We start from the raw sequence: 24,113 nt of genomic DNA, 5'->3' as shown, positions 1-24,113 counted from the left end.
CCTGGTAGGCTACAGTCCATGGGGTCGCTAAGAGTCGGACACGACTGAGCAACTTCTTTTTCACTTTTCCCTTTCATGCACTGGAGAAGGAAATGGCAACCCACTCCAGTGTTCTTGCCTGGAGAATCCCAAGGACGGTGGAGCCTGGTGGGCTGCCGTCTGTGGGGTCGCACAGAGTCGGACACGACTGAAGCGACTTAGCAGCAGCAGCAAACCTGAATTGGGCTTCCCTGGTGGCTCAGACAGTAAAGAATCCTCCTGTAATGCGGGAGACCTGGGTTCAATCCCTGGGTTGGGAAGATCCCCTGGAGGAGGGCATGGCATCCACTCCAGTATTCTTGCCTGGGGAATCTCCATGGACAGAGAGACCTGGTGGGCTACAGTCCATGGGGTCACAAAGCGTCAGACACGACTGAGCAACTAAGCATAGCACACACAACCCTTAACTACTCACTATCCAGGAATCCTAGGAAAATGTACTTAATTTTAACATCTGCTGGTTGTTGTTGTTCAGTCACCCAGTCTTGTCTGATTCTTTGTGACCCCGTGGAGTGCAGCCAGGCTTCCGCATCCTTCACCGTCTCCTGGAACTTGCTCAACCACATATCCATTGAGTCGGTGATGCCATCCAGCTAACTCGTCCTCTGTCTTCCCCTTCCACTCCTGCCTTCTATCTTTCCTAGCATCGAGGTCTTTTCCAATGAGTCGGTTCTTAGCATCAGGTGGCCAAAGTATTGGAGTTTTAGCTTCAGCATCAGTCCTTCCATATTCCAATCGATATTCAGGGTTGATTTCCTTTGCGATTGGCTGGTTTGATTTCCTTGCAGTCCAAGGGACACACAAGAGTCTTCTCTAACACCACAGTTCAAAAGCATCAATTCTTTGGCACTCAGCCTTCTTTATGGTCCAACTCTCACACCCGTATATGACTACTGGAAAAACCATAGCTTTGACTTTTGTAGGCAGAGTAAGTCTCTGCTTTTTAGTATGCTGTGTGGGTTTGTCATAGCTTTCCTTCCAGGGAGCAAGCGTCTTTTAATTTCGTGGCTGCAGTCATCGTCTGCAGTGATTTTGGAGCCCGAGAACATAAAACAGACTTTATGTTAACATATAGTTGTTTCCCCATCTATATGCAGTAAAGTCATGGAACCAGATGCCAAGTCTTTGTTTTTTGAATGTTGAGTATTAAGCCAGCTTTTTCACTCTCCTCTTTCACTTTCATCAAGAGGCTCTTTAGTTCCTCTTCGCTTTCTGCCATAAGGGTGGTGGCATCTGCACATCTGAGGTTATTGATGTTTCTCCCAGCAATCTTGATTCTGGCTTTTGATTCATCTAGCCCAGCATTTCACATGATGTACTCTGCATATAAGTTAAATTAAAGGGTGACAATTTACAGTCTTGACACACTCCTTTCCTAATTTGATCCAATCTATTGTTCCATGTTCGGTTCTAACTGTTGCTTCTTGACCTGCATAAAGGTTTCTCAGGAGGCAGGTAACTGGTCTGGTATTCCCATCTCTTTAGAATTTTCCACAGGTTGTTGTGATCTACACAGTCAAAGGTTTTAGTGTAGTCAGTGAAGCAGAAGTAGATGTTTTTCTGGAATTCTCTTGCTTTTTCTATGATCCAATGGATGTTGGCAATTTGATCTCTGGTTCCTCTGCCTTTTCTAAATCCAGCTTGAACATCTGGAAGTTCTCGGTTCACATTCCGTTGAAGCCTATATTGGAGGATTTTGAGCATGATCTTGTTGAATGTGAAATGAATGTAATTGTGTTGTAGTTTGAACATACTTTTGCATTGCCTTTCTTTGGGATTGGAATGAAAACTGACTTTTTCAGTCCTGTGGCCACTGCTGCGTTTTCCAAATTTGCTGGCATATTGAGTACAGCACTTTCACAGCATCATCTTTTAGGATTTGAAATAGCTCAACTGGAATTCCATCACCTCCACTAGCCTTGTTCACAGTAATGCTTCTTAAGGCCCACTTGACTTCTCATTCCAGAATGTCTGGCTCTGGGTGAGTGATCACACTATCATGGTTATCCGGATCATGAAGATTTTTTGTATAGTTCTTCTGTGTATTCTTGCCACCTCTTCTTAATATCTTCTGCTTCTGTCAGGTCCATACCATTTCCATCCTTTATTGTGCCTATCTTTGCATGAAACATTTCCTTGCTGTCTCTAATTTTCTTGAAGTGATCTCTAGTCTTTCCCAGTCTATTGTTTCCCTCTATTTCTTTGCATTGTTCACTTAGGAAGGATTTCTTATCTTTCCTTGCTATTCTTTGGAACTCTATTTAGATGGGTATATTTTCCCTTTTCTCTGTTGCCTTTTGTTTCTCTTCTCAGCTATTTGTAAGACCTCCTCAGACAACTATTTTGCCTTTCTTTTTTTTTTTTGGATGATTTTGATCACTGCCTCCTGTACAATGTTACAAACCTCCATCCATAGTTCTTCAGTCACTCTATCAGATCTAATCCTTTGAATCTATTTGTCACTTCCACTTTATAATTGTAAGGGATTTGATTTAGGTCATACCTCAATGGCTTAGTGGTTTTTCCTACTTTCTTCAATTTAAGTCTGAATTTTGCAATAAGGAGTTCATAATCTGACTCACAGTCAGCTCCCAGTCTTGTTTTTGCTGACTGTATAGAGATTCTCCATCTTTGGCTGCTAAGAATATAATTAATTTGATTTTAGTATTGACCATCTGGTAATGTCCACATGTAGAGTCGTCTCCTGTGTTTTGGATGAGGATGCTTCTTTGACTAGTGTGTTTTCTTGGCAAAACTATGTTAGCCTTTGCCCTGTTTCATTTTGTACTGCAGGACCAAACTTGCTTGTTACTGCAGATATCTCTTGACTTCCTACTTTTGCATTCCAGTCTCCTATGATGAAAAGGACATCTTCTTGGGGTGTTAGTTCTAGAAGATCTTGTAGGTCTTCATATGACCATTCAACTTTAGCTTCTTCAGTGTTACTGTTTGGGGCATATACTTGGATTACTGTGATACATCTGCTGGTAGTTTCACATTTTCATATTTTATTTATCCTTTAGAAAATAACCAAACTAATTTCTCTGAATGAAAAGACTAGCACTAAAACATAGGATGTGAATGGCATAGAAGTCACAAAGGGTTACCTGAAACGAACTTGCAGAGAACAAGCAGTGTGTGACTCCTGCTCAGTAGCCTAGAGCTCTGGAAATGGATCACTACTGTACTCACCTACGTTAGAAGACATAAATGTGGGGTTCTGGGGCTAATAAAATGAAAAATAGCCATCAATGTGCATACTTTTTCATTAATAATAGAAAAGCTAGGGGAGGGCATTGATTTTACTTTGCTGAGGTTCTGTCAGAGAGTGATTCAGGAAAAAGTGACGTTGTACCAGGAATTAAGTATGGAGCAGATTCTTGTAGTCCTAAAAATTAACTGACATGTTGTATTTTTGTAATGTCCTCATTGAAAACGTCTATAATCTTTTAAAGAATTACATATGGTAGAGATCTTATCCTAAGGATTTGTAATGAGTTATCTATTGCTACTTGATGCATTACTTTAAAATTTAGCAGCTTAAAATAATACTTATTTATCATCTCACAGCATTTGTGGGCTGGGAGCCCAGGTTCAGCTTACTGGGTACCTCTATCTCAAGATTTCTCACATGCTGCAAATTGTGTGGTTAGGGCTGAAGTCTCATCTGAAGGCCTGACTGTGCAACAGTCTGCTTCCAAGCTCACTCTCCTTGTTGGCGAATTGCTGGCTGAGGACATTAGTTCCTCTCTATATGGGGCTCTCCACAGGGCACTTTACTCCAGAGTAGGTGGCTTCTTGAGAGAGAGAATGAGAGAAAGAGAGACCCAAAGGGAAACCATAGTCCCTTTGTAACCCAATCTTGGATGTGATATTTTGTCCCTATGTCTGTATTCTATTGGTTGGAAGAGAATCACAAGGTCCAGCCACACTCAAGATGAGGGGATTATGCACATATATATGACTTTCAGGCAGTGGGATCTTTGGGGGCCATCTTAAATGTTGCTATCATGACTGACTACACAATTTGTGGGGGTCAATAAAAAATAAAAATGCAGAGCTCTTTGCTAAAACGATACTGATATTTTCAAATTGATGAGAGCATTACATTAAACCAAGTGTGAGATTCTTCTAAGCACAGGTTCCTGTCTGGTCACACAGGTCACCAGCTTATGAAGCTGGCCCTGCTGCCTACCACAGAGATGTTGATTTCTACCCTGGCCCCTCACTCAGTCAGGCAAAGCTGTAGAAAATCTCAGGGCCAGGAAAATCTCGATTGACTTGTAAAGAAGTGAAAAATTCTCTTTTAAGAATGATCCTCCAAATGCAAGATGATTTGAATGTTGAAAAGAAAAAGATGAAGAAAACTAAGACTCTGCACATGTTTTAGTCAATTCTGTAAAATATGAAGCAGGAAGAATAATAGTGTGAAGTTAAGTGAGCCTTGAGCTGCCTCTTGAGAGAAAGGGAAGAGTTGAGACACAGAAAGAGCAAGTATTAGTTGAAGAACTAATGGTCAGTGTTGAAATGATTTATCAGTCAGGGTTTGCCATGAAATAACATATTCGAATTATGTAATTTGAGGACAGTTTTAAAAAGGAACTGTTTACAAAGATGTGGTCAGGGAACAAGGAAGATAAAAAGAATAGAGCATTAGTCTTGGACTGAGTGTGATGGGCCTGCTATCATCCCCATGACTGAGGGTGTGGTGGGGATAGTGTGAGAATGGAGGGCCTGGTAACGGTATATGGACACAGCAGGCTGTCTGTGAAGCACTTTCAACAGGACCTGAGACCTGTGGTAGACAAAGGCAGCCCTTCTTGGGTTGGACTCGAGAGGGCAGAGGCTGGAAAAGAAATAAGCAAATTTTACCATCCTTTTTCCCCTCAACTCTCCTGTTGAACCCAAGGGAAGGTGGAGAATGGATCAGAAAAGACAACCAAAGCACAGATAGATTCCAAGACATGGCTATAGTGGGAAAACTTAACAGAGAACATAAATATCTCATCTGCTTATTTCCTTTTTTATGGGTTTATTATAGATTACAATTTGGGTGGAGGGGAGTTTCCTAGTAGTCTCTTTTGTAGGTAATATGTCTTTATAACCCAAACTACCTTTCAATGAATATGGATTCTATTTTTTTTATTTAAAAATTATAAAAATTTTTATTATACTTTTTGGGTGGTATATTATACAACTCTATGGTTATAAATTCAAAATGAAAACTGTATCTCTTCTACTTTAATGTCCCAGTTTCTGAGTTCTCTCCTCAGAGGCAATCATTGTTATCACTTTCTTGGGTATCCTTCCAGAGACATATACCTAATAAAGGTAATATGTTGACAAGTCATTTTTCACTTCTCAGCATACTATATGTACTTTTGTGTACCTTAGGTTTTCCATTTACTATGTCTTGGAAGTTACTTTATATCAGTACATAGAGCTCTCTTCCTTGCTTCCTTTCTCCCTTTCTTCCTTTCATTCACTCAGTAATCCATTCATCTAGCCGCATGGTATTCTCTGGGAATTATGATAAATCCACATTTTTCCCAGCTGCCTGGTCTTACATTATATGATGCACCATCATCTATTAACTAGACCCTATTAGTGGGCATTTAAGTTATTTTTAAACTTTTAATAGTGTTAACAATAACTGCTGTGATTAATCTTGGACAGCCGTCATTTTGCAAATCAATGAATATACTTGGAGGATAAGTTCCAATAGTGCCACAGCTCGTACAGGCTGTGGCAGTCTACTCTCTACCTGTAGTGTGTCATGCCTGATAAATGAAGTGTATCAATAATTTTATTTTTGCCCTTTTGATAGCTGAAAATCTAACTCAGAGTCATTTTGCTATTTTCTTATCATGAGAGGGGTAGACCACTTTTTCAGTAGTAAAGGAGCCATTTGTATTTACATTTTAGTGAACTGTCTCCTCATATCATTTGCCTACTTCTCTATAGGGTCATTGGGCTTCTTACCAATTTCTAAAACACAGATATAAATATAGATACATTAGTCATTTTTAGTGATATGAATTATTGTTCTGCAACGTATTTTTGTTTGTAGTGGCTTTAATTTGCAATATTTTAGATACTTAAAAAGTGGTTGAATTTATAAACCATTTATTTTCTGATTTCTGGGTTTGTGTCATATTTGGAAAGACTTTCTGAAATATTGTTTCATATTTGCATTCCTAGAGTAAACCACAACTGATTATGGTGTATTTTCCCTTCAATGTGCTGATTGATTCTCTTTGCTAATAGTATGCTTAGCATTTTTGAATTAATATTTATAAATAATAGTGGCCTATAGTTTTCTTTTTTATGCAATCTTTGTCAAGTTTCAGAGTCAGTGTCCTGTTTGGGTCATAAAAATCCATGTTAATCTTTCCTTCTCTATGGCCTAGAACAATTTAAATAGAGTTGTAGTAATCTATTCTTTAAAGATGTGGTAATATTTCCTTGTGCCTTCATCAGGGCTTGTTTTTTTTTTTAATTTTAATTTTTTTTAACGCCAAAAACATTTTGTGTTGGGGTATAGCTGATTAACAATGTTGTGATAGTTTCAGGTGAGCACCATGTTTTGCTTTCTTGAGCATTCTCTTTAACAGTTTATTTTCGTCTTCTATGATCATTGATTATCTAGATTTTCTCTTTCTCTGGAGTCTATTTTGGTAAATTTTACCGTCATAGAAAATTATTCATTTTATCTGGTTTTTAAAATGTATTTGACATGAATAAACCAGTCTCAAGATAATTTTAATTTCTTTTTAATCTCTGCTTATTTTCCACTTATTTTCTATATTTATACTTTCACCTATCCCTTTTTTCTTAGTGAAATTGGCTAATGGCTTATTAGTTAATGGCTTATGACTGTCTTGTTGTCTCTGTCCAGAGCTCTGTCATCTTTGTTTTGTATTCTTGCTTAATATAAGCATGACTTCATTATGTTTTAAAACTTGTGGCAAAATGTTTTATTGTAATTCTCAAATGCCCTATATAGCAATATTTTCTGGAGAATGCTTCTCATCTCCCCTATTTTATTGTTCATTTCCTCACCCCCTGCCTGATATAGTATCATGAGAAGGAATTCTCTTCTGGTTCATTTTTTATTTTTCATCTGTGAAACAAGTGCATTTTTCTAGGTCCAGATCTTGCTGGAGTCCTCCGTGCGAAAGGCATCAGGGCTCCTTCCAGGTCTGAAAATTTCCTTTCCCTTCGCCTCTCCACCTCCCTCCAAGTTCCCCTCCCTGTTTCCCTCCCTCCTTTTCTTCCTACCTTCCTGCCTCCCCGACTTCCAGTCCCTCTTGCACAGGGGCAGACTCCTCCCTACAAATTTGGTTTGTCTGTCTTATTTGTCATTTAGCTCTTCCTTTTCTGCTTTTTGGAACAGAAGGAATGATCTTATTACAAATCTGTGTATGCTGTGTCTCCTGTTTTTGGCAAGTGACTTCAGTTTTATACCTCAATATATCTGTCAATTTTTTGACTCAGCCATGAGGTGCCAAAATATTTGGTCAAACATTATTTGGGGTGTTTCTGTGGATATTTTTGGGTGAGATTAACTTCTTAAATCAGTAGAGTGATTAAAATTACCTCATATGTGGATGGACCTCATTCAATCACTGGGAGACCTGAACAGAACAAAAAGACTAACCCCACCCCCTGTAAGAATTCTTCTTGTGTGACTGCCTTTGGACACAGAAACATATGTTTGGGATTGCAGCCTGTTGGCCTTTGGGAGGGAGCTACACCATCACCTCTCCTAGTTCACAGGTCTTTAGACTTAGACTGAAACAAAACCAGTGTCTCTCTGAGTCGCTAGCTTTCTCACTGACCCAGCACATCTTAAGACTTGTTTGCCTCCATAAATGAATGAGCCAATTTCCTATAATAAAGCTGTTTATACATATATTTATAAGCAGAATAATAACATATGTTTATATATATTATATGCATATGCATATGTATATTTATGTATAAAACATTCTACTGGTCTTATTTCTCTGAGAACTCTGACAATCATGCGTTTTTCACCTGTGAGCAATGTATATTGCAGGTTATTTCTGAGCTTTTCAGCAACAGACGTCCCCTCTTTCCTTCTGGCTTTAGTTTATCTTCTCTGGTTTTGGCCTCTCCTCCAACTATATTGTGGTTTAAATACTAGCGGTCTCTATTTTCCTCAGAGATGCGTTATACATTTCTTTCCTTGTCATCCTAACACATTTTAAATGATTTCCGGAGGAGAAGAGGGACTTAGCTACTTAATTCTTTGTTTGAAAATCGGAAGTTTAGATCCTGTGAAACTGGAGGTGTTATTATCTTACTTATCCCTTATTAAGTTTGTTGACTGCTACTGCTGCTACTGCTAAGTCGCTTCAGTCGTGTCCGACTCTGTGCGACCCTATAGACGGCAGCCCACCAGGCTCCGCCGTCCCTAGAGGAAGAAAGATTTGGAGCTCTTGGGGCAATTTGCAAAGAAAGAAATAGGATGAAGGTGAAAGGGAATGGCTGGAGGTTGGACCTAAGAAGAACAAAACAACTGGTGAAAATTACTGGTTAATCTGAAACAGAATTTTCAGAAGAGTAACGTCCACTATCCCATTTGAATTTGTGTTTATACTGTGAAAATCCTTCTGGAGACACATCTCCTCTCTCAATCCTCAGTAGATTTTACTAGAAGCATAAGAATTTTGATAAGCAAGTTTTCCCTCTCTTTCTTTTCTTCTTTTAAGGGGAATGTGATGTGGTGTATGTGTTTTGAACTGAGTAAAAGGCTGAGTTGCATGCCTATGTCTTCTTGGTGCAAAACAGAAATAAATTGCTCAAAAACAAACATCAAAGCAGATAATGAACTAAACTTCACCTAGTAGATACACAAAGAATTGAGGAAAGTTAGGAACTTACATGGGCTTCCCAAGTGGTGCTAGTGGTAAAGAACCTGCCTGTCAATTCAGGAGAGGTAAGAGACGTGGGTTTGATCTCTGGCTTAGGAATATCTCGTGGAGTAGGGCATGACAACCCATTCCAGTATTCTTTCCTGGGATAATCCCAAGAACAGAGGAGCCTGGCAGGCTACAGTCCATAAGGTTGAAAAGAGTTGGACATGACTGAAGCGATTTAGCATGGGAACTTACATAAAATGTGGAATGGCAGTTCTAGCTGATTACATCTAGATGTGAAAAGTTGGAGGGACCTGAGTGGACAGCTTAAAGAGATCTTTTATTCTAAATTGAGAATATGTATTTTTCCTTTGCCATTCATGCATACTTTAGGATAGTTGCTTTTGAATATACACGCAAATAAACATGACCTTTGGAGAGGGAAATGGCAACTCACTCCAGTACTCTTGCTTGGAGAATCCCATGGACAGAGGAGCCTGGTGGGGTACAGTCCATGGGGCTGCACAGAGTCAGACACGACTGAAGCGACTTAGCACTGCACGGCAAACAAGATGCTACGTTCAAGGAGCTCATAGAAGTAAACCAAGCTTACAAAAGAACGATGGTTTCTACTTCTTTCTACTCCTGTTTAGCCAGCAAAGTAGTCACAGAAATGTGACCCTGCTTGTCCCTATTTATGCATGACGTGTATGTGTGAAGGTACCATACTTGGCCTAGAGACTTGTATAACTAGAAGTTTTTATATAGCATGAGAGTGTCTTAAAAATAGGGTATTTTGAGTACCTGAAGAAGGCTCAGATTATATGGTCAAGTTCTCTATTTCTCCTACCACTCTCCCCATCTTTCGATCCCCAAAATGATGTCTTTTAAAAGTGGTACTTTAGATGATTTCTTCCTTAAAACTTTCTGTGCATTCTAGATTTAAAGATTACTTATAAAATTTGGCTTTTTGTTTTCTTAAATACAATGTCTATGGTATATGCATGCATAAACTGTGGAGACCTGGTTGCTAGGAATTTAGCACTCTTCCTTACTTGGTTTCTACTCTACATGTCAATTTCATCTTAATATTGTATGCTTGTGAGGCATAAACTTGCTTATCTTGTCTATATGTTAATTTAGCTAGAAACAATGTTCAAGTGAAATATTTGTAATTTTTTTATTTTTAAAGATTTTTTATCATAAAGTTATTTTTATAGCTTTATTAAGATAAAATGTACGTGAAACATTGTGTACATTTAAGGTGTATGGTATAATAACGATACAAGTGTATATTGTGAAATGACCACCACATTTGTAAAATTTAAGTTCAAATGATCTTTTTTCTCTTTAAGTATACATAAATATTTTCCTCACAATCAAAGAATCAAGATTGATAGCCTTTACATCCTATAAAAATACAGTTACTCCATTGGTGAAAAATTAGTATAAAATTACATTATGTAACTGTGGTACCCAAATATTTAAAAGAATAAAATTTGAATTACTAAAGAACATATTGGATAGAAAGTTAATGTTTGAGCTTATCCAGTATCTAAGTTAAGATTATTTTAGTGGAAAATAACAGACTCACTAAGGCAAGATTTAACGAGGAAGACAAATTTATTATAAGGACATAAGGATGTCTCTCAAAACACAAGATTAGGGTACAGTTCAGGCCATTTTTAGATCTTGAACCAAATGTTGGAAAACCATTAGGGCTCCTAACAGCTTGTTCCTCAAAAGAAAATCCTCTGTTTCTCTGGTGACACATGAATTCTCTCTCATCTCTGCCTCTCTCTGTACTTTTGTTTTGTTTTTTTTCCTCAGGCAGTCTTTTCCTATTTCTCTGTACACATGACCACCTTACTGGATAACAGTTTACATCCTTGGCTCAAGTGGACATTTCAGATTAATGAAAGTATCAAATTCTCAAATACACATTCCTAGAAGAAAATATTTGATGGTCCCAGTCCGAGACAGACGTCCAACTCTGGGTCAGTAATGCATGGACAGAAGAAAGCAGGGTCACAGATTACTCAAGTAAGGGTCTGTATCTGAGGAAGGAGCAGTTTTTAGAGAAAACACTCAGAAGGAATTGATCTCTGCCTTTCGTATGCATTTCCAGAACCTACTGAACATGTCTGTTATAGTGCCTGTTAACACGGTTTCATTCGGTTTTCCTGTTTCCCTTCCTCACGCCTGCACCCTGAGGAAAAAGACAGCTTGCTTAGTATCCCTAACACCTAGCTGACATGAAATTAGGAGATAATAAGAGTTAATATTTAGCTAGCACTTATTGTAGGCTAGGCATAAAAATTTAAAAAAATTAACTTAATTCTTATAGCAGCCTTATGTAGAGAGAAATTTTAATGTTATTTTTTAAAAAATGATTAGATGGAAGATGGTATTGACGGTGAGTCTTAGACAGGTACATAACACTGACTATGTAAATTTTCTGGTCTACCAAATACCCTGTAACAACAATACCAATTTTATTTTTTAGTCAAAGTGCTTATACCTTTTTTTACCACTTGGTGTCAGACTTATACTATTTGAATATATTAGTGCATTTAGGAAAACAAGTTTGTGTGTCTTAAGTTTTTCGTGCTCTAAGACTTTTCTTAGAACATAACTGTGTTGTTTGCAGAGTCACTGAGGAGACAAATTACCTTTGTCTTCCTCTGATATGTTTAGGTTAAATTGCATTTACTGCCAGGTTGGAAGGGAAGATTATTACCATGAGAAGTGCACAGAGAATTTATGAGAGAATTCCTGGAGGCTCAAAGAACTTTTTCAAATCTTTGTAAGGGGTAGGAGTAAGTCAGTCTCTTGGATTAATCCTCTGTTCAGAAACTAGTTGAATACTTCTTTATCCTTCTAAGTGGAATCCAAATGGACTTACCTCGCAAGGCTTATGACAAATTCATCTCCGACTGATGGATCAGAGAGGCAGGATAAATAATGGATGAAAGGATCAAGAATTTCAAATATGAAAACATATTTTCATATTTGATGAAATATGAAAATTTTCATATTTCATCAGCTACGTGATGATTAGAAGTAATTCATTAATTCATTCAATAAAGATTTATTGATCTGCTATAATGTGCCAGGCCCTGCTTTGGGGAGATTTTCCTGGATGTCAGCTTCTCTTCTTAGCCCCCTCTGAGCTTTTATCTTTGGCAGAATTCCTCACACGTCCTGCATCTGACAAATACAGGGAGAAAATTATCTGTTATGGAGACACTCAGTCCAGACATATTGCAGGGTAAAGAGCCATCTTGGCACATGAAAAACGCAAAGTATTCTTTTTTCTAAATTCTGGTAAAATATACATAACATAAAATTTGCCCATTTTAACCATCAAGATATTCTTAAGTGTTTGTCTATTATAATCAAAGTGTTTGCTGTGAAATTTTAATGAAAGTTGACTTCTAAAAATATGATTATTCAGTCATATTATGTCCTATTTATATAAAAACAAATATGAAGAATTCAGAAGTAGGTAAGGAAAAGAGACTCTAAAAAGAAAAGGGTGATTTCTATGATTATTTGAAAAATAGAAATATGTAGGCCTTATGTTTTTTTCTTTAAAAAATATTACTTTATTGACTAGGAAATATAATTTCAAGTTTCAAAATTCAAAAACATAGGACATATATATACATATAATAAAACATAGAAGAATATATATAACATAGAAAGATATATATACATATTTGTATATATTAATATAGAAGGATATATATGTATACATATATATACATATATATATGTACTTATATAAATATACTTCTCGTTGGTGATCCCTCATCATCCTGTTTCCCTTGCCAGAAAAAACTGATTGTGTTAGTATTTAAAAAATCTTTCCAGAGATATGTTATTCAAATATATATCAAAAGGTATATATTCTCTACACCCACATTCTTTTTTTTTTTTTTCTTTTTTTTTTCCTTCTTTTTTTTTTTTTCTTTTTTTTTTTTTTTCTCTTTTTTTTTCTTTTCTTTTTTTTTCATTTTTTTTACACCCACATTCTTTTTACACTATGCAACCACCTCTGTTCCTTACGTTTTTTATAACTTAATAATAGTGGAGGACTTCGCTTGTGGTCCAGTGGTTGAGAATCTGCCTGTCAATGCAGGGGGACACGGGTTTGATCCCTAGTCCGGGAAGATTCCGTGTGCTGCAGGGCATCTAAGCCTGTGCACAGCATCTGCTGGAGCCTGTGTCCCAGGGCTTGTGCTCCACAGCAAGAGAAGCCACTGCAATGAGAAGCCCATGCACCGAAACTAGAGAGTAGCCCCCTCTCACTGAAACAGAAAAAGCCCTCTTGCAGCAACAAAGGCCCAGTGCAGCAAAAAAATAAAGAAATAAATGAAATAACCACTTAAAAAAATAGTGGAGAATTGTCCACATCCTTGCATAAAATTTTTTCTTATTCTTCCCTGTGTCTCAATAGCATTTCATGGCTTGTCAGGCAAGATTGTGAAAGACTTTGAAATGGGAAAGAAGAAAGAAAGAAAAAAGATTACTGTCTTTTCAGTGGAACATTAAGCATCCTTTAGTGAACTCTTCCATTTTGGCTGATTCAGTATGAGTCTGTGTCTTTCACTGTCTGTAACAGAGCTATTTTAGACACTGTAAGATGGAGAAAACTGAAAGTTATGAATATGAATTTTGTCTGGTGAAAGGCAACTGATTTCCTTCTCCACCCCCAACTCCTAGGCCCATTTTTATATCTATTAACAAATTTATTTTAGTATTTTTGATGCTATATCTATTGCAATATCTGTATTTGTTCTTTAGATTCTTCTTGGAACCATTTGCAACATGTTACTGGTTCTCTCATCAATCAATGTGTTAAATCTTTGATATGTGTTAATTTTATATTTGTATGATAGTCATAACTTTACCTTTAAAAAAGTAATCCTTAAAAGCTTTGGTGGTCATCCATTGAATTGCCCAATGACAAAACCAGGTAAACGGCATTGCTTGAAAAGTGCATGTCGTGGGTTACTTAAGCCCAGGCATTGCTTCTCTTGGATGCTAGAATAATTCCAAGTGAAAATAGAACTTTAATTTGGCTGCTTCTCCATTTCTTTAGATTTTCCCTTTGCTGATATTTTGCCTTGTTTTTGTTTGGGGTTTGCACATGACAAATAAATATTTCTTGTTGGTGGCAGTAATGATTGAGAATTTGATCTTACGGTTTGGTCTGTTTGATGATCTCTGTAGATGAATGATAGCAATTTTTTTGCTATGAGGTGACAGATAAAGGAAATTATTATTTTTAGTCTTTTTGTGTGTGTGTCTATCTATTTTGAGTTCAAAGCAATTTAGAATATTTATGCTCACTGAGAAGAACAACTCCTTGATATCTGCACTGGTGAATTTTTGTGTTTCTATGTTTACGCTAAACCTGTTGAACTGAAACTAAGTTTTCTATGTCTATCTATGTCTATGTGCCTCTGTGTTTATATATCTGTAATACAGAAAAGGCCCTATCCTCTTATTTCATGACTATTAAATGTTTTCTTATCTCTGGAGAATATTAATAAATTAGATTGTACAAGCTCTTTAAGAAACTTTGTTCTTATTGATTTATAGAGTTAGATAATACTTATATAAATCAAATGTTCCTAAAATTCCCATAAAATAAAAATGTTGAACTACTAACATTTTTAATATGCTAAGCTTGAAAAGAATTCTTAGAGAAACTGCAATTTTCAGAATATTTTAAGAATTTTAGTTCACATAATTAACAAAACTCTTTGGCAATGAGATTAGTTTAATTTTGTAATATTAATTAAAATAACAACCATATATTTTCTTGATTTATCAGTATTGATATATTTATTTTACTTTAGTTTGTTTCTCCTAAACATATATAGGTTTTCTAATCAAATAAATATTAGCCTCTATGGGCTTCCCAGGGGTCTCAGTGGTAAAGAATCTGACTGCCAGTGCAGGAGACACAGGAGATGTGGGTTCAGTCCCTGGGTTGTGATGATCCCCTGGAGGATGAAATGGCAACCCACTCCAGTTTTCTTGCCTGAAAAATCTCATGAACAGAGGAGCTTGGCGGGCTACTGTCTATGGGGTCGCAAGAAGTCAGACGCAACTGAGCGCACACATACACCCTTCTATAATGTTTAAGAATATAAAAAATATAAGTTTGTGTACACTAAAACTGAATTATGATCTTTACAAACTTTATTTATATATATTAATAATAATTAAGTTTTTGTAATGTGCCAATTTAAACATAATTTCCAAGATCTTTGGGTAGTTTAAAACTTTAAACTAACATTAACCTAATTTGTGTGTTAATCTTGGGATACCTAAATAGCTTATAACTAAGATACAATTCTGAAATTTTGGTTACTAAACATTATCTTAAGTTTATATGTTTTTTGTTTTTTAAAAGATAAGCTATAGAGAGGCTATATCTTTGGGTCATGTTAATGAATGTGTTCACATTTGCTACTCTAAGATACGAAAAGAATGTGTATAGTTGTAAAAAGTTGTGTTACATATGTTTATGAGCTTTGTTGGTCTGCTTCATGCTTATTTATATTAAATAATTTTCAATTATTTATGGTCCTTCAATTTTGTATGTGAAATGGAACTTAGCTATTTTGGTTGAAAGTTATAATTAATATGAGTAGCTGAAACTACACTATGAACATTGGTGAGAAATATAAAGGCTTATGTGCTTTCTTTTTCAGGGAAAAAGAGAATAGTTTTATCCTAATGCAGAGATTATCAAATCCTTTTGTCTAAGGATCCTTTTACATTCTGAACATTTAAAAGCACAATGAATGAGCTTTTGTCTAAGTAGATTACATTTATCAGCATTAACTATATTAGAAACTAAAGCCAATAAATCTTTTAAATATTTGATTTTTGAAAATAGCAATAATAAACTGATTTCATGCTAACCTAAGTAACCTATTTAATGAGAACTGTATTTTTTAAAAATTAATGAGAAGAGTTGATTTACTTTAAATTTTTGTAAATCTCTGATGTCTGGCTAGTGGGACTCAGCCTGAGTCTCCTATCTCAGCTTTCAATCTGTGATATCATATGTCATGTAGCTTCTGGAAAGTTTCAATGCACGCTTATAAGAATATAAGAGAGAAAAACAGTCCTAAAATATCAGTTTGTTCTAAGATATGAAACTTTGAAAGTGAATTTTATTTGCCTTGGCTTACAACACCTGAATTTGAAAAGAAGCTATGAAATATGTTAAAATTTTGGCAGAGTTCATCATGTTTCAAAGGGCTTGCTTTCTTGGTTTACTGACTGATGCATCTGCCAAATGGCAATATGAAAGGTTTTTCTTTATATCCTGTGTAATCTATGTAACGCCCCTTCCATCCACAAAATGTTCTACCCTCAAGATTAAGCAGAATAAGAATTACATAGGTTGAATGAACGGATGGGAAACTTCATTTTTAAATGAAATAATGAACTATTATTGTTTTAATGTTCTATACTTATTGGATATAGGAAAAAGCCCTGTATCTTTCTCTGTAAGTTATCTTTAGTTTGTGATTTATTAGATTCTCCTTATGTAAATTAAATGAAATATTTAAAAATTATTTCTGAGTCTCATAGACACCCTTGTTGAATTAAAAAACTTTTGCTAAGAACCAAAACTTTAAAACTCTTAAAGGAAAATATAAGTTTAAATCTTTATGACTTTGTATTAGGTGATGAATGATCTTTTAGCTATGACACCGAAACCAGAAGCAAGAGAAGAGATGGTGGAGCAGAAGACATGGAATTCACCTCCCCTCATGAACATAAAAAATATACATCTACATGTGGAACAGTTCCCACTGAAAATTAATTGGAAACTGTCAGAAAGATGCTTGTACAACCAAAGCTGTAGGAAAAGCATACATGCAATCAGGCAGGAAGGGAAGAAAAGCAATCAGGTTGGGACCTGTGTCTCTGGGAGGGAACTCGGAGGAAAAAGGAGACTGTACAGATAGACACCCACCCTGGGGAGTGGGCAGTGACAGCCACAGATTTGATGCCCCAGTCCTGGGGTCCTACATGGGGGAGACAAGCCCCTGTGGCTGGTTGGAAGATGACTGGGACTAACAGGAGGGCTGTGGGAAGCCTGAACTCTGCTCCTGTGGAGCTCCTGTGCTGGGTTGCCCTTGATGCAGGGTGGTGAGGGTGATTAGAGGACTGCTCCAATGGCTGTGGACTTCCCTGAATCTTGACACATGCCCCAACCCAAGCTGAGAAAATGTTCCACCACTGCTTACTCCACATCGCATGGGTGGCACAGAACCTAGGGGTACCATGAATGGGGAGAAAACTCAGATTTTTCTGTGGGATGCAGAGACTGCCTGGTCCCAGAGCAGAATCTGAGTGGGGTGACACTGGACATGGTTGGCATTTAGGCTCAGCTGGTAAAGAATCTGCCTGCAATGCAGACCTGGGTTTGATACCTGGCTTGGGAAGATCCTCTGGAGAAGGGAATGACTATCTACTCTAGTATTCTGGCGTGGAGAATGTCATGGGCTGTATAGTCCATGCGGCTGCAAAGAGTCATACACGACTAAGCAACTTTCACCCAAGGGGTGCATTAGAAGCTGCCTAGATTTCTGATGGTGGCTGCTCCATCACAGCTCATGCCCAGATACTTGCCATGAGTCCACTTGGGCCCCACCTGCCCTGCAGTGCAGCTCCAAAACAGGGCAGGGGCAGCAGAGGCTGAGGGAAGTGATCAGCTGTGAGGCAGAAGGGAGACTTGGACTTGAGGCTGCATTTGAGCAGAGCAAAGAAAACAATTCCTGCTGCCTGCATAGACTGTGCATTGGAGACAGTTTAGAACTGGTGTGGCTGACGTGAACTGAGAAAGTGAATGAGCCCTGCTTGCTTCAGCACTTCCCTCCTCTTGGGCAAAGGTCTTGGTGCTGGAAAATGGGAAAGCACACACTTAAAGGAAACAGGGTCAGCTTGGGCCAGACTCTCAGGGCTTCCACTCCAGCAACTTGTGATTGGCCCCACTCGTTGCAGGCCTGTGATGCCACCAAACGGGGAAATCCCTGCTCTACACTTGGCTCCAGCTCTAAGAAATGGAAAGATATCCCGTGCTTTTGGACTGGAAGAATTAATATCATTAAAATGGCCATACTACCAAAAGCAGTCTACGTCTTTAGTGCAATCTCTATCAAAATACACATGAAATTTTCCATAGAACTAGAACAAATAATCCTAAGATTTATATGGTACCACAGAAGACCTCAAACTGCCAAAGCAATCTTGAGAAAAAAAGAACAAAACTGTATGTATCACCTTCCCAGACTTCAGAATATACTACAAAGCTACAGTAATCAAAACAGCTTGGTATTGGTTAAAAAAATAGACATGTAGATCAATGGAACAGAATAGAGTCCAGAAATAAACTTACCCATGTATAGTTAATTAATCTATGAGAAAGGAGGCAAGAACATACAATGGAGAAAATAGTCTCTTGAATAATTGGTTCTAGGAAAACTTGACAGTTTCACATAAAATAATGAGATTAGAACATTTCCTCACATCATACAAAAAAATAAACTCAGAACGTATAAAAGATCTAAATGTAAGATATGAAACCATAAAACAGCCAGCAGAGAACATAGGCAGAATACTCTTTGACATAAATTGCAGCAATATATATATATTTTTTTGATCTGTCTCCTAAGCTAAAGGAACCAAAAGCAAAAATAAACAAATGGGACCTAGCTAAACTTAAAAAGCTTTTGCACAGCAAAGGAAACTATTGACTAAGCAAAAAGACAATCTACTGAATGGGATACCATATTTGCAAATGATACAACCACTTAGGGGTTAGTATTCAAAATATATGGGCAACTCATACAGCTCAATATCAAACAAACAAAGAAACAAACAACCTAATGAAAAATGGGCAAAGATCTGAATAATATAATTCTTTGAATTTTTCCAAAGAAGACATACACATGGCTAAAAGTTACTTAAAAACATGCTCAACATTGCTAATTTTCAGGGAAATGCAATCAAAACAACAATGAGATATTACATCACACTCATCAAAATGGCTATCATCAAACAGTCTACAAATAACAAATGTTGGTGAGGATGTGTAGAAAAGGGAATCCTTGCACACTGTTGATAAGAATTTAAATTGATGCAACTGCTATTGAGGACAGTATGGCATTTCCTTAAAAAATTAAAAATAGAACTACTGTAAGATCTAGCAATTCCACCTCTGAGTACCTTTTCAAAGAAAATACTAATTCAAAAATATACACACATCTCTATGCTCACTGCAGCATTGTTTACAATAGCCAATATATGGAAACAACCTAAGTGTCCCTCAGCAGATGAATGGATAAAGAAGATGTGTTATATACATATACAATGGAGTACTACTCAGCCAAAAAAAAGAATGAAATTTGCAACAATATTGGTGGACCTAGAAAATATCATGCTCAGCAAAATAAGAGAGAAAGAGAAATACTGTATGATATCACTCATATGTGAAATCTAAAAAAAAAAAAAAAGAATGTATATAGCAAAATGAAAAAAAACTCACAGGTATAGAAAGCAGACTTGTGTTTACTAGTGGGGAAAAAGGAAGGGGAGAGGGGCAGAATGGGGTATGACAGTAATTAATACAAACCACTATGTATAAAATAGATAAGCAACAAAGATATATTGTACATTGCAGAGAATTATAACCATTCTTTTTAATAACTTTTAATGACATATAATCTATAAAATACTGGGTCAACATGTATAACTGAAATTAATATAATATTCTAAATAAACTATCTGTAAAAAAAAAAGAAGCAATAAAAGAAAAAATACATAAATTAGATTTCAAAATTAAAAATTGTGTTTCCAAGGACCCAAGAAAGCTCAATGACAATTTACAGAATAGGAGAAATATTTGCAAGTCATACATCTGATAAATGTATAGTACCCAGAATATATAAAAATTTCTTATAACTCAAAAATAAAAAGACAAATTCCACAGTTTAGAATGGGCAAGAATCGGAATAGACATTTTTCCAAAGGCGGTGTACAAATGTCCCTTAAACACTCACTGAAAAGATGCTCAACATCATTAGTATTTGTTGTTGTTGTTCAGTCTCTAAGTCATGTTTGACTCTTTGCAACCCCCTGGACTGCACACCAGGCTTTCCTGTCTTTCACTATCTCCCAGAGTTTTCTCAAATTCATGTCCATTGAGTCGGTGATGCTCTCTAACCATCTCACCCTCTACTGCCCCCTCCTCCTTTTGCCTTCAGTCTTGCCCAGCATCAGGATCTTTTCCAATGAGTAGGTTCTTTGCATCAGGTGACCAAAGTATTGGGGAAATGCAAATCAAACTCACAATGAGATATCACTTCACACTCACTGGAAATAATAAAAAAGACAATGACACATGTTGGTGAGGGTGAAGAGGAATTGGAACCATTATATATTGAAGGCGGGAATGTAGGATGGCACATCATTGGAAAACAGTTTGGGAATTCCTCAAAAGGTAAATATATATGACCCAGCAATCTCACCTCTAGATATACCCTCAAGAGAAATGAAAACTTTTGTACAATCAAAAACTTGGGCATGAATGTTCATAGCAGTATTATTCATAATAATGAAAAAGTGGAAGCAATGCAAATGTCCATGGGCTGAGGAATGGATGTACAAAAAGTGGTATATCCATTCAATGGTATATTATTCAGCCACATGCAGAAAAATGATGTATAGATTCATGCTACAACATGGAGGTACCTTGAATATATTATGGTAAGTGGAAAAATCAGACACAACAGGTCACATATTTAATTTACATGCTCATAGTTTAATTTACACAAAGTATACAGAATAGGGGATACCCTTGTGGCTCAGATGGTAAAGTATCTGTCTGCAATGCAGGAGACCTGAGTTCAATTCCTAGGTCGAGAAGATCACCTGAAAGAGGGCACGGCAACCCACTCCAATATTCTTGCCTGGAAAATTCCTGTGGACTGGCAGGCTACAGTCCATGGGGTTGCAAAGAGTTGGACATGACTGAGTGACTAACACTTTCACTGTCACACTTTCACATACAGCGTAGACAAATCCCTAGAAACAGATGTTCAGATCTTCCTCAACTTATGATAAGGATATGTCCCAAAAAGCCATCATATGTTAAAAATATCATAAGTTGAAAATGTGTTTAATATACTTAACCTACTAAACATCATAGCTTAGCCTAACCTACTGTAAGTGAGCTCAGAACATTTACATCAGCCTATAGTTAGGCAAAAACATCTAACACAAAGCCCATTTTATAATATAGTGTTGAATAGCTCATCTAGTTTATTGAACACTGTACTGAAAGTGAAAATAGAATGCTTGTCTGGATACAGAATGCTTGTAAATGTTTTGGTTGTTTACCCTTGTGATCACATGACTGAATGGGTGCTGTGGCTTGCTACTGCTGCCAGACATCATGAGAGAGTATCATTCTGCTAGCTCAGGAAAAAATCAAAATTTGAAGTTTGGTTTCTATTGAATGCATTTTGCTTTCACACCATTATAAAGTTGAAAATTTGTAAATTGAAACATTTTAAGTTGGGGGCCATCTGTGGATTTGTTGTTGCTAGGAAATGAAGTGGGACTGAAGTCACTGAAAGTGACTGCTTATAGATATGGGGTTTCTTTTTGGAGTGATGAAAGTGGTCTGAAATTAGATAATGGTGATAGTTGCACAACTTTGTGAATACTCAAAACTGATGAATCATATACTTTAAAAAGGTAGATTTAATGATATTTGAGTTATATGTCTAAAAAATGCAATTAAAACTTTACTGAGTCTCCTTTTTCATGGCAAAATATTATTTGCATAAGTTCAATAAGCTGTTCTATCTCTCTTTTTTTCTTTACCAGAATATAGTTTGACAAACTGATTGTGAAAACAAGGCCCTAGCATATTCGAGAATAATGCTTATTCAAGCATGACATGTCACATCAAGAAAAAATTGATTTTACTTATGAAAGACATGCCTACAGAATCCTCCAAGGAAGCATGGCTTGGTGACTCGTTTATAGGATCCCAGCCTCACAGGTAGTAAACATGGCTAATTAGGTCAGGAAATTAAAATGATTTTAGTGACCTCTAGAGAGAAATTCACCCAAATTTATAGGTATTTCAGGTTTAACAAGGTGAAGGGAACTTCCTAGGCCTCATTTCATAATCTCAGGAGAGCAAATGAATGTCTTTTAGAAGTTCAGTCGGAGATTCCTTATGAAAATGTCCAGACAGAAGTTAATATGACGGCCTTACTACTTGTTCAATACCACATGACTGTAGGCTTGCAAGATCTCAAGGAGGCCTGTATGGCTAATTAGCACTTGCTACATCTATGTGAATAATTAGGCCAAACCTAATGAGATGAGCCTTTTTTATATGTCGTTGTTGTTTAATCATTGTTGTGTCTGACTCTTTTATGACCTCATGGACTGTGGCTTGCCAGGTTCCTCTGTCCATGGGATTTTCCAGGCAAGATTATTGGAGTGGCTTGCTGTTTCCTTTTCCAGGGGATCTTCCTGACCCAGAAATAGAACTTAGATCTCCTGAACTGGCAGACAGATTCTTTACCATTGAGCTACCCAGGAAGCCCTACATCTATGTGAATAATTAGGCCAAGTCTAATGAGATGACCCTTTTTAAAAAAAATTAATTTATTTTTTATTGAAGGATAATTGCTTTACAGAATTTTGCTGTTTTCTGTCAAACCTCAACATGAATCAGCCATAGGTATACATATATCCCCTCCCTTTTGAAACTTGCTCCCATCTCCCTCCCCATCCCACCCCTCTAGGTTGATACAGAGACCCTGTTTGAGTTTCCTGAACCATACGGCAAATTCCCATTGGCTGTCTATTTTGCATACGGTAATGTAAGTTTCCATGTTACTCTTTCCATACATCTCACCCTCTCCTCTCCTCTCCTCATGTCCATAAGTCTATTCTCTATGTCTATTTCTCCATTGTTGCCCTGTAAATAAATTCCTCAGTACCATTTTTCTAGATTCTGTATATATGTGTTAGAATATGGTATTTATTTTTCTCTTTCTGACTCACTTCTCTCTGTATAATAGGAGATGAACATTTTTTGATGTGTACAAAAGTAATTTTTGAGATTATTATGATCACAAGGGAGGACAAAGGGGATTGTTAGAGAAAACATTTGAAATGGGCTAAAAAGGATTAGTGGGTTTAATTTCAATGAATTCTATGTATTGTCTAGTATAGCTTTCAAAGCTTTCTTCTCTACAGTGTTTTTCTCCTTTCATTTTCTTTAACAGAGCAATTACAATTACAATTACAATTGTAATTACAATTACAGAACAACTCTGTAGTTGTAGAAAATGGTCATTCAAATGAGTTTTGTCTGGGTGGCCACTTTTGTGTCTGTTAATAAATTCATTTCAGAATTTTTTTTTTTTTGACAGTAGGCTGTATGGCTGACGCCCCTTTACTTCTTCACACCCCAGTGCCAATTTCCAAAGCACAAAGATATTTTCCTACAAAGCCACAGTACAGTTATTAAACTTAAAAAAGTTGATGGATACACTGCTTTTATCTATAATTCATACTCCAGTTTTGTCAGTTGTCCCAATAATGTCCTTTATATAACTTTTTTTTGCTTCAAGCCCAAGATCTAGTCCAGAATCACACGTAACCATTTAGTAGTCATGTGTCTTTGGTCTCCTTTAAACTGGAACTGTTTTTTTTGTCTTCTTTGCTCTTTACTGACAGTTTGGAAGAATAAAAACTATTTATTTCATAGACCATCTCAATTTGGATTTATCTGATAGCTTTCTATTTTGTTTTATTATGGTTTATTATAGGATATTGAATATAGTTCCCTCTGATATACAGTAGGACCTCATTGTTTATTTTATTTAGTTTGTATCTGCTAATCCCAAATCCTAATTTATCCATCCCTACCCCTTTTCCCCTTCAGTAATCATAAATTTGTTTGCTATGTCCTTGAGTCTTTTTGTTTTGTAAATAAGTTCATTGGAGTTATATTTTAGATTCCACATAGAAGTGATATCATATGATATTTGTCTTTCTCTGTCTGACTTACTTCACTTAGTATGGTCATCTCTAGGTCCATCCATGATGCTGCAAATTGCA

Source organism: Giraffa tippelskirchi, chromosome 9, assembly GCF_054371585.1.
Source record: "Giraffa tippelskirchi isolate mGirTip1 chromosome 9, T2T-mGirTip1v1.2.pri, whole genome shotgun sequence".
In the NCBI taxonomy this organism is placed as follows: domain Eukaryota; kingdom Metazoa; phylum Chordata; class Mammalia; order Artiodactyla; family Giraffidae; genus Giraffa; species Giraffa tippelskirchi.
This window is presented reverse-complemented; position numbering follows the sequence as displayed.